This window comes from Dryas octopetala, chromosome 4, assembly GCF_963921425.1.
Source record: "Dryas octopetala chromosome 4, drDryOcto1.1, whole genome shotgun sequence".
Taxonomy (NCBI): domain Eukaryota; kingdom Viridiplantae; phylum Streptophyta; class Magnoliopsida; order Rosales; family Rosaceae; genus Dryas; species Dryas octopetala.
The window spans coordinates 420,014-430,783 of record NC_141369.1 but is presented as its reverse complement, the minus strand read 5'-3'; positions in this window follow the sequence as shown (position 1 = coordinate 430,783).

Here is a 10,770-nt window from a genome sequence, read left to right as displayed (position 1 = left end):
TAATATTTTTGCATGGAAAATATGAATATCTCTCATTAGATTTCCTATTATTTTCGTGATAGAATCATTTTTTTTTTTCTGAACTTGAAATATATTTGCACTTAAGCCAATAATTGCATTTTGAAATTGAAGAGTGAAATTTGAAATGAATTACCTAAGGAAAAATAATGGAGACTTGACCCTAGTGAGCTTAGAGCCATTCTATTTTTGTGAGTGTTATACATTTATCTCTAAATTTTTATTGGCTCCACATTATGTCGTTGATGATCTCATTATTCTTTTTTGTTTGGTCAAATTACTTGAAAATGACATTGAATTTTGAATCATGGCACTTGAAGTTCCTTTAGTTCAATTGAAGTATCATAATCATTTCTCAACCTAGGAAATGATTTTAGGCCATTTTTTATTAAGTTTGAGCCTTTCTTGCTATCATTTTTCATTAAATAAAACTTTACCACTAGTATTCCTTTTGAGCCTTAATTTTTAGTCTTTTTCGTTTGTTAAATACTATCACCCATTTTCTGAGAATTGTTAGAAAAAGTAAAAATTGGCATTATGTCATTAGTATCTCTCTTGATGTTATTATTTTCTTCAATAAAAAGAAATGTAAAAAAAAAAAGGAAAAATGAGAGAAAATGAAATGTTTTAGTATCATTTTATTTTCAAATAATTTTTCTCAGAAGTCTCTTACATTTTCCACCTTAGTCTTACATTACAAGCCAATAAAAGTCCTATTTGATCTTAAAAAGAGTTTGGTTAGAATGTGGAGAGAGAATGAGTAGGAATTTAAATGCTTGATTCAAACATTTTCATGTATTTGATTTCCTTTCATAAGATCTTGTCTTTCTTTATGTTTTTGTTCTTCATGCTACTTATATGTAAGTTATCTTTGAAAATTGTTCACATTTACTCATACTCACATATAACTTGAGAGAAAATAAATCAACCCATCTCCGAATGCATTATTTGTGAGTGATTTATCTTGTGAGATGTGAAGTCAAAGCAAAATTTCCAAAGGTGATTCAATTTTCATTTCACCTTGAGATTGAATTTTGCATTCTTTGTTGGCTTTGTGCATTTACATTTTGAGTTTATAGTATTTAAAGATGATTTTACCACTTTGAATAATATTTAATCTTTTGTTCATATTCTTGAAAGCATGTTTAAGTGTTAGGGTAGTTAAATTTTGTTTCCGAAGTTTATGCATTTGAATGATAGAATTTCTCTAAGAAAATTTGAAGTAATCAATTTTTTTTTTTTATCTTAATTTTGCTCGAGTACTAACAAAATGTAAGTTTGGGGGTATTTGTTGGGCTCAATTTCTATATATTCTATATCCTTAAAAATCATACATTTTTGTCTATATTTTTTAGCATTTTTAGTGTTTTACTTCTTATTTTTATAATTTAGTTAATTAGTGGGTTTTATTAGTTTTGGTCATATTCCTTAGAATTTAGTAGGTTGGTATTTTATTTAGACTAGATTTAAATTTAAGAATTTTATGTGTTTTATTTGTGTTTTGTAGGTTTGTAATTTTAAAAAAGCCCAAAAATAGCATAAAAGAGTTTAGAAGAATGAAGCCCAAAAGAAGAATGAGATAAATGTTTTAGCCCAGCCCAAGAGAAAGGAAAGAAAGAAGAAGAAGCCCACTTGTGCAAGCCCAGCCCGGCTCCTGAAAGTCGAACGGTCACTGAGCCAGGGAGAAGCCCAGCCCGCTTCCTCTATTTCCTTTTGCCCAGCAACCATTTGTTTGATTAATCAAACATTTGGCCTTCCACGGTGCGACACGTGGCGCAATTGTAGTCTTTCTCTCACTTCTGCAACCCACGTGAGCCACCGAGCCGCAAGCCAAGCGCCAAGCCGCCAGCAGCTTCCTCCTCTTTCTCTCACTTCTGCAACCCACATGAGCCACTGAGCCGCAAGCCAAGCTCCAAGCCGCCAGCTGCCTCTCTTTCATTTCCGCCGATCTTCTCTCTTGATTAATCTTCCCTCCACTCAATCAATGGTTGACACGTAGCAGATTTCTAGGCGGTTCCCAGCCTTGCTCCAGCCTTCCATTCCATGTCTATCCTTTCATTTTGTCACTCTCTCTCTTGTTGACACATGTCCAAACCTTCAAATATTTTGTTCACTCACTACCCTAGTCTTTGCCTATTTAAAGGAGTCTTTAGCTCTTCCTTTACATCTTTTTCTATACATTTTAATTTTTTGCCTCTTTCCAGTATTCTCTTAGGATTTCTCTTTCAAGCCTTTTGGTTATGATGTATGAAAGAGAATAAGAATGTAATTTTCTTGCATTTTTATATAATGAAACTTTAATATATGTCTCTCTTCTCCAAATCTTTTATTTACTTTATGTCTTTTATTTTATGTAGTTCTTTACTTTATGGTTAGTAGTGTTATTTATTTTCTTGTTCTTTAAATTACATGCTTGTTTATTTCTTCTTTATTTTTATCTAAGTTCTAAGTTCATGAGTGGTCACTAAACCCCCTTACCAAGGTAAGGGGGAAGCACCACCATAAATATTATCAAGTAAGGCTTTTATGTTAATTTTTCCTTTGTTTAGATCCTAAAAGCTCTAGATCGATCTTGATATTAAAATTAGAAAGAGACCATCTTTCATCCATAATGTCATATATTATGGGTAGTTAGATCCTCTTTCCACATTTTAGTTTTATGGTTAATCTTTTAAACACAAACCTTTTTGAACTCTAATTGTTCCTTAGTTTTTGGTTCACTTGAATTGCTTAAAGTTTGAATTTTTAAAGAAAAATCAAGGTTTACCGTACAAATCTTCTATTTTTGTGCTCAAATCATATTTCTTTTTGTAAGAAGGTATCAAGTGATGACAGGACCCCCCCGGATTTTACCTTAAAACTCGGAGAGGTCCTGTGGGAATCCAAAATCAAGGAAAATCCTACCGAAAATTTGGCAGAACCTCCCCTGAAAATGGATTAACCCAAAATTTTCAAAACCTGTTAAAGCACTTCTAAAACATGAACCACCTCTACCACAACCAAAAAGGGTCTCAAACCCAACAATTTCACAGAGAAACCAACTTAAAATTTAAGAGTGGTTATTTGAGCCACTATTCTACTACAAGGAAATTTCTACAAAAATTAAATGGCGCCTACAAGGTTCGAGTAAGAAGATGGATGTAAATGCCTCGACGTAATTGGCTCGACCTCCACCAAAGCTACTACCTGGGGGGGGGGACAATTTAAGACAAAACAAGGTAAATCGTGAGATAAACTCAGTGAGTGGACAGGTTTATGGAAACGAAAACAAGACAAATCTTCCTGTTCATAAAATCCTTCAAAAACACATTTAGCTCTAAAACCTCACATCACTCTTTGAAATCCCCCAGCTTTCAAAATACTTTTAAAATCTCTTCTTTCAAATCCATTTTAAATCACCTCGAACTGTAAATCAAACTTTGAAAAACAATTAATACTCTCAAGCTGTAAAACTGTTAAAATATCTGAAACAATACGCAATGTCTTACTGAAACTGTCATTTAAAACATTTACTGGTGTAATATAATTCTTTAAAATACCTCACAACTGAAAACTCACGCCACACTAGTACCCGGGGAAACTACTGGTCATACACTGCCGAGTCATCTCTAGGCAAGTGCAGAGCAAATCTATACCTGCTGTGATGCTGGTCATACACCGCCGACTAGGCAAGTGCAGCGCAAATGCTGGTCGTACACCGCCAACTAGGCAAGTGCAGAGCGAGTGCTGGTCACACACCGCCGAGTCATCTCTAGGCGAGTGAAGGGCAAATCTATACCTGCTGAAGGGGGTACTAATATAGCGGTTTAAAACTGCTCATTTAACTTCATAAAACTCAAATCAAATCCATGTCAAACGATACTTAAACCATTGAAATTTACCACATATGTTCATAAGGAAAATGTCTAACTCTCAAATCAATATTTCTAATTCAAAACTCATGATAACCAAATAATAAAATCATAATTTAAGAAAACACTTCCAAATCAAAGATCCAATTCAACTTCTATTATCTCTCAAACAAATTCAATAACCAAATGAATAAATCATGAATTTAGAAAAGTATTTGCAAAATAAAGTCCACTCACAGAGATAGCCCTAGCTTCGATCCTCCGCTGGATCGTCACGAGTCATGGTCGTCTCGCCTATAGAATAAACAATCAACGAAATACAATTAGTTCCGACTCAAGACACTTAAACGTAGATGTGTGCTTAACTTAACATCACGCCCGACACTCGTTCTAACTCGACGGTTTACGACGTTCAAAATTAAACTTGCAAACAACTTCGGCTTCTCCAATCACACTCACGTAGCCATGCTCAACAACCCACTCCACAAATGCCCAAAATAGTCCTTAATTCACGAATGGAAGTGGGGGTTCGGAATTACTGTGGGTGCTACCCAAGGTGGCTGCCCCAACTCCAAATTCAACCAAGAAATGCCTAATTCCTCAAACCCACTCAATCCTTCAACCTTAAACCACAATTGGGGTTCCTAGGAATAGAATTTATTATTCAAAACAACAAAAATAACCCTCTAGTCCGATAATTAAAGAACAACCCGAAATGGCTCCAAAAATCCAGAAATTTCAAATTCCCATATACTCGAAATTAATCAACATCAGTTTAGGAAAATGAAAGCCCAAAGGAAGAGGAAGAAATCTCACCAACAATAGAGATGAAAGGGGCTGGGATTTGCCCGGAATCCAGCGAGGTAGAGGCAGCGGAAATTTGGCGTTTCTGGATGATTTTCTTGTGCGCGTGGTGGCAGGTCGGTGATGGTGGCAGCTTGGAACTGTTGACCGGCTAGTGGGGTTCACGTCGATGGGTTGTGGTGGCCGGCGAAGGCCAGTGGTGGTGGCTGGGTTGGTCGCGCACAGAGAAAAAAGGGAGAGAGAAAATGAAGAGAGAGAGAGTAGGCTTGGGGGGAGTGGTCGGCGCCTGGGGGTCACGTCGGTGAGGCCGGCGAGGCCAATGGTGGTCGACGACAGGCTAGGTGGTGATGGTGGTCGGTTGGTGCAGGGGTGGCTGCGGGGGAGGAGAAAAACAGGGAGAGAGAAATAAAAAGGGGAGAGAGAATGTTCTAGAGAGAGAGAGAGATCCCTAAAAGAAATCTGATTTTGAAATTTTTAAAACCCAATTTGTCAATTTTACAAAATTGCCCTTCACTTCACATGTCCGTATCTTTCAAACCGTAACTCGGATCGACGCGTGCTACGTGTCTATGAAATTGTGGGCTCGAGACCTATCTAATGGACCCAAAGTCAAAATCAAAAGCTCATTTATTTTAAAAGTCAACTTTGGGTCAAGCTCCAAATTAAAACAAAAATAAATCAAAATTTAAATCAAAACCCTTTTTATTTTCTAAATAAATCTCAAAATCTTTAAAATACAATTCAATCATCCTTTATAAACCTCTTAAAACCATAGTTAAATAAAAATTTAAATTTATAGTGAAAATTTGGGTCGGGTCGTTACAACCTTCCCCCCTTACAAAAATTTCGTCCTCGAAATTTAGTAGAAATCTTTAATTTAAGTGAATTGTAGTTGCAAACTTCTTATCGCCCATTCAAATTTCTGATTCGTGATATAAATATATAATTTACGTACAAGACTAAACTTGATCCTTTGACTCAAAAAAAATTTTTGGACAGAAATCCAAATTGTAGTAAAACCTATAAACCAAAACTCTTTTCAACAATCACAAGTTAAAAATATGCATGAATTTTGGCATTTCCTTTCGTTCGAGAAAACCAAGGATATTTAAACTAAGGAGATCACTCAACAACGAACCTAAATAAATTAAGTAAGCCTCAAAAATAAAAACTTGAAAATGCGATAAGACCATTACGAAGTAAATTAATTTAAAACCTTTAAATCATTTGAAAACCACTCTAACCTACAAATCAAGAAAGTTTATCTCTTATCGACAATCAAAACAAGAATACGTGACACGCAAGAGTGTGTGTGTGTCCCAAAGTCTATCAAAAATATTGCATTATGCCCAAAGATGGATAACGTACCCATGATGACATCCGGTGAAGCCAAAGCATCCTGCTGCGTCATGGCGAAGACTCTGTCCTAGGTCCTAGGGCGTCCTGGTTGGCCCTTCTGCTGTCCTCCACCTCTACTGATATGGCTAGACTGGGCTCCACTATTAGACGTAGCACCCGCAGTCTGTACTGCTCTTTACCCCTGACTCTAGGCCCCAGAAGTCTATCCTAGAGGGAGGGCTAAACCTGAAACTCCACTATCCCTCTGGTGTAAGTTCGGACAATCCTTCATGAAATGCCCTGCTTGTCCACAATGAAAACAACCCGTGCTTCCTCTTCGACACACCCCATCATGGTATTTTTCACAAAGATTACATCGTGGACGATTTGTCCTAAGGGTTCGACTACCCTGGGACCCACTGAACTCTCCTGAATTTCTCGTCGAACTTCTCACAGACTGATGACTAGAGCTCTGTCGATGCCCAAATCCTCTACTACCATCTGATTCACGTATGAAACCTCTGAATCCACCACTCCCTGAAGAGCTGGATCTGAAGCTGCTCCTCTTGGATGGTCCCTGACTAGGGCCACCCATTGTAGCACTCTGATAAGGGCGACGTCTCTCATCGCCGATGCTGCTCCGTTTAGCTAAAGATCTCTCAACCCTCATGGCAGCATCTCTCAGTGAAGGGAAGGTGGAGTGGTTAGCCGCAGTAACCGCCGTGCGAATGGAGTCTCTCAAACCCTCCTCAAATCTAGAGCATCGATCTGCTTCGTCTGCCACAAATGCTGGGCAAAACCTGGAAAGCTCAGTAAACTTTCTCTCATACCCTGCTACTGACATAGATCCATGTCTAAGCCTCAGGAACTCAGCCCTCTTCTCATCACAATATCCCCGCGGATAGTACTTCTCATAAAAGACTCTCCTAAATCTGTCCCAAGTGATGTTGTCTGCCGTGAGTCCCAAACGCTCGAAGTCCCACCAATGATAAGCATCACCCACTAGTAGGAAAGTAGCCAAGACCAATTTTCGGTCATCGGGGCATCCCATAACCTCAAAGATCTTTTCAAGTTGTGTTATCCACTCATTGGCTTCACTAGGGTCAGTAGTGCCCGGAAAATTTGAGGCCCCAAGTCTACGGGCACGCTCAATACTGTATTCGCCGTCAGGAAAGGCTCTAGTACGCATAGCAATAGTAACCGCTTCGACTAATCTATTAATTGACTACTCAAAACCTTCTTCTGTCTCATATGTACCTTCAGCGACTCTACGGTGCGTCCCCGGCTGTCGGCCACGTCGAAGAGGCATAATACCTATATGAAAACCAAACTCTTATCAATAATGGGGATGCACATTTAGTGCAGAATTGAGGAATCTAAAACCTAATGCCCTTATACTAAGTTGACAAGACCGCCCCCAGATTTCACCTTGAAACTCGGAGAGGTCCTGTGGGAATCCAAAATCAAGGAAAATTCTACCGAAAATTCGGCAGAACCTCCCCTGAAAATGGACTAACCCAAAATTTTCAAAACCTGTTAAAGCACTTCTAAAACAGCAACCACCTCTACCACAACCAAAAAGGGTCTCAGACCCAACAATTTCACAAAGAAACCAACTTAAAATTTAAGAGTGGTTATCAGAGCCACTATTCTATTACAAGGAAATTTCTACAAAAATTAAATGGCGCCTATAGGGTTCGAGTAAGAAGATGGATGTAAATGTCTCGACGTAATTAGCTCGACCTCCACCAAAGCTACTACCTGGGGGGACAATTTAAGACAAAACAAGGTAAATCGTGAGATAAACTCAGTGAGTGGACATGTTTATGGAAACGAAAACAAGACAAATCTTCATGTTCATAAAACCCTTCAAAAACACATTTAGCTCTAAAACCTCACATCATTCTTTGAAATCCCCCAGCTTTCAAAATACTTTTAAAATCTCTTCTTTCAAATCCATTTTAAATCACCTCGAAATGTAAATCAAACTTTGAAAAAAAATTAATACTCTCAAGCTGTAAAACTGTTAAAATATCTGAAACAATACGCAATGCCTTACTGAAACTGTCATTTAAAACATTTACTGGTGTAATATAATTCTTTAAAATACCCCACAACTGAAAACTCACGCCACACTAGTACCCGGGGAAACTGCTGGTCATATACTGCCGAGTCATCTCTAGGCAAGTGCAGAGCAAATCTATACTTGCTGTGATGCTGGTCATACATGGCTGGGTTGGTCGCGCACAAAGAAAAAGGGGAGAGAGAAAATGAAGAGAGAGAGAGAGTAGGCTTGGGGGGAGTGGTCGGCGCCTGGGGGTCACGTCGGTGAGGCCAGCGAGGCCAGTGGTGGTCGACGTCAGGCTAGGTGGTGATGGTGGTCGGTTGGTGCAGGGGTGGCTGCGGGGGAGGAGAAAAACAGGGAGAGAGAGAGTGCGGGGAGAGAGAAATAAAAAGGGGAGAGAGAATGTTCTAGAGAGAGAGAGAGATCCCTAAAAAAAATCTGATTTTGAAATTTTTAAAACCCAATTTGTCAATTTTACAAAATTGCCCTTCACTTCACATGTCTGTATCTTTCAAACCGTAACTCAGATCGACGCGTGCTTCGTGTCTATGAAATCGTGGGCTCGAGACCTATCTAACGGACCCAAAGTCAAAATCAAAAGCCCATTTATTTTAAAAGTCAACTTTGGGTCAAGCTCCAAATTAAAACAAAAATAAATAAAAATTTAAATCAAAACCCTTTTTATTTTCTAAATAAATCTCAAAATCTTTAAAATACAATTCAATCATCCTTTATAAACCTCTTAAAACCATAGTTAAATAAAAATTTAAATTTCTAGTGGATATTTGGGTCGGGTCGTTACAAGTGACTCTTGGGTGCCCTCCTTTTTGGGAAAATTACTAAAAATCTCACTTGATGTGTTCATAGTGGTGTGAAACCCTAGCCTTGGTTCTTATACCATTGTTTAACTTTCAAAACCAAAAAGTTGTTATTTTCCTCTCTAGATTTAAAATTTAAATTTTTGCCTCTTTTATTAACTTTATTCTCCTTGTATCTACTTTATTTGCTTTATATTTTAGTTGCATTTACTTTTAAGTTGCCTCACAAACCAACAAAATTTCCAAATTAGGTTAGTTTTAAATTAACTTGAGTTTAAGCTTAGTGTATCGTTTTGCATCATTCCTTGAGGTTCGACCTTGTTAGTATACTACATGGCTCCTATATTTGCGAGTAAATAAAATTTTACAACAATGACAACAGAGACCTTGAGACACTCGACAAGAGAATTTAAGCTGCCCACCCCTCAATCAAGATCTGCTCCAAGAGGCAAATTTACATAAGCAATAGAGAAGAAACAAAACAAAGAAAGTAGGGGATAAGCATCACATACGATCATAGATTCCCTAAGGGGACCCTGCTAGGTTTGAAAACCTTTAAAAACATTTCCCTGTGAAAGATTGATTTCCAAAATCCCAAAACATTTCCACAAAATCGATTTAACACCTCAACTGTAGTAGTATATGGTAAACATGCATAAAAACTCATAAATAATAATAATAATAATAATAATAATAATAATAATAATAATAGTAATCCAGATGGTCGATACACATTAGGTACAATTATAATATCAACTGCAAAAGACAGCTACCATAGCGAGAGTGCCCTGGTAAATAGAGATAGGAACTCGCAATTGAAAAACGTTATCAACTGTCACCGGATCAGTTATGAGCTTTGACTTCACACAAATATACGTCATACGTGATAACTTAGCTAAGCACCCCATAACGTAAATGATCAATTCTTCTAGAAGGTTTAGGAACTTGAACCCAAGGTCACCGACGAGGCTACCCTTACTCTCAGATCGAACACAATAAGCATAATAGCATATTTTATAAAAGTTTAAAAACTACACATACACACACAGAGTCCATAGTCAGGAATGTAGGATAAATCCTTATACCTGGAATCCAATGTTCTTCAAGTATTCTCTTCCACAAGCCTTCCACGTTCGCGCATGTTCTTATCCTCTGTAACTAGACAATACAGCAACCTTAACCTCGTAACAACTCGGCAACTGGGTAACTAGGTAATCCGATAGAAACAAAATCGACAAAAGAAAACAAATTCTAAGTTAGGGACGATTATCAATGGGGGAAGACGGTATGACTTTTCCTTTAGTCACACGTCGCTAGTTTCTAGTCCTAAGTGAACTAAAGTCTACTCTTTATTGTTTATTTAAGGGTTCACAAGTTTCAAGTTTTATCTTAATTTCAAACCAATTGACTATTTGTTTTTGCTCAAAGTAAATTAGATTAATCCAACTTAATCTCTACAATTGAAACTTGCTAATCGTAGCATGCTAATAACATTTAATTAAACAAATAAGTCTCCAAAAATAAGGCTAGACATGCTTAATTAATAAATAAATCTTACTTAATTAATCTAAGCATGCATCCTAAAATTAAAGCCTAAAAAAATAAATAAATAAATAAAGCAGAAATAATAAAATATTTACCCAGTTGTAGACCTCCAAAGCTAAACTCCACTTCTAGGGACTCTTCCTTGCACTCCCAAAACTTTAAACTATACGAAGTTTATTCCCTTTTGGTATGTCTTTTCTTAGAGAGACTCTCAAAGAACCATGAAGTGAATAACTCTAACTTCACTTGGTGGTGCAAGTGAAAATGAGGAATAAGGGTCTCTATTTATAGGCACTAGAGAGTTGGAAGAAGTTGTAAGTCTCCAATATAA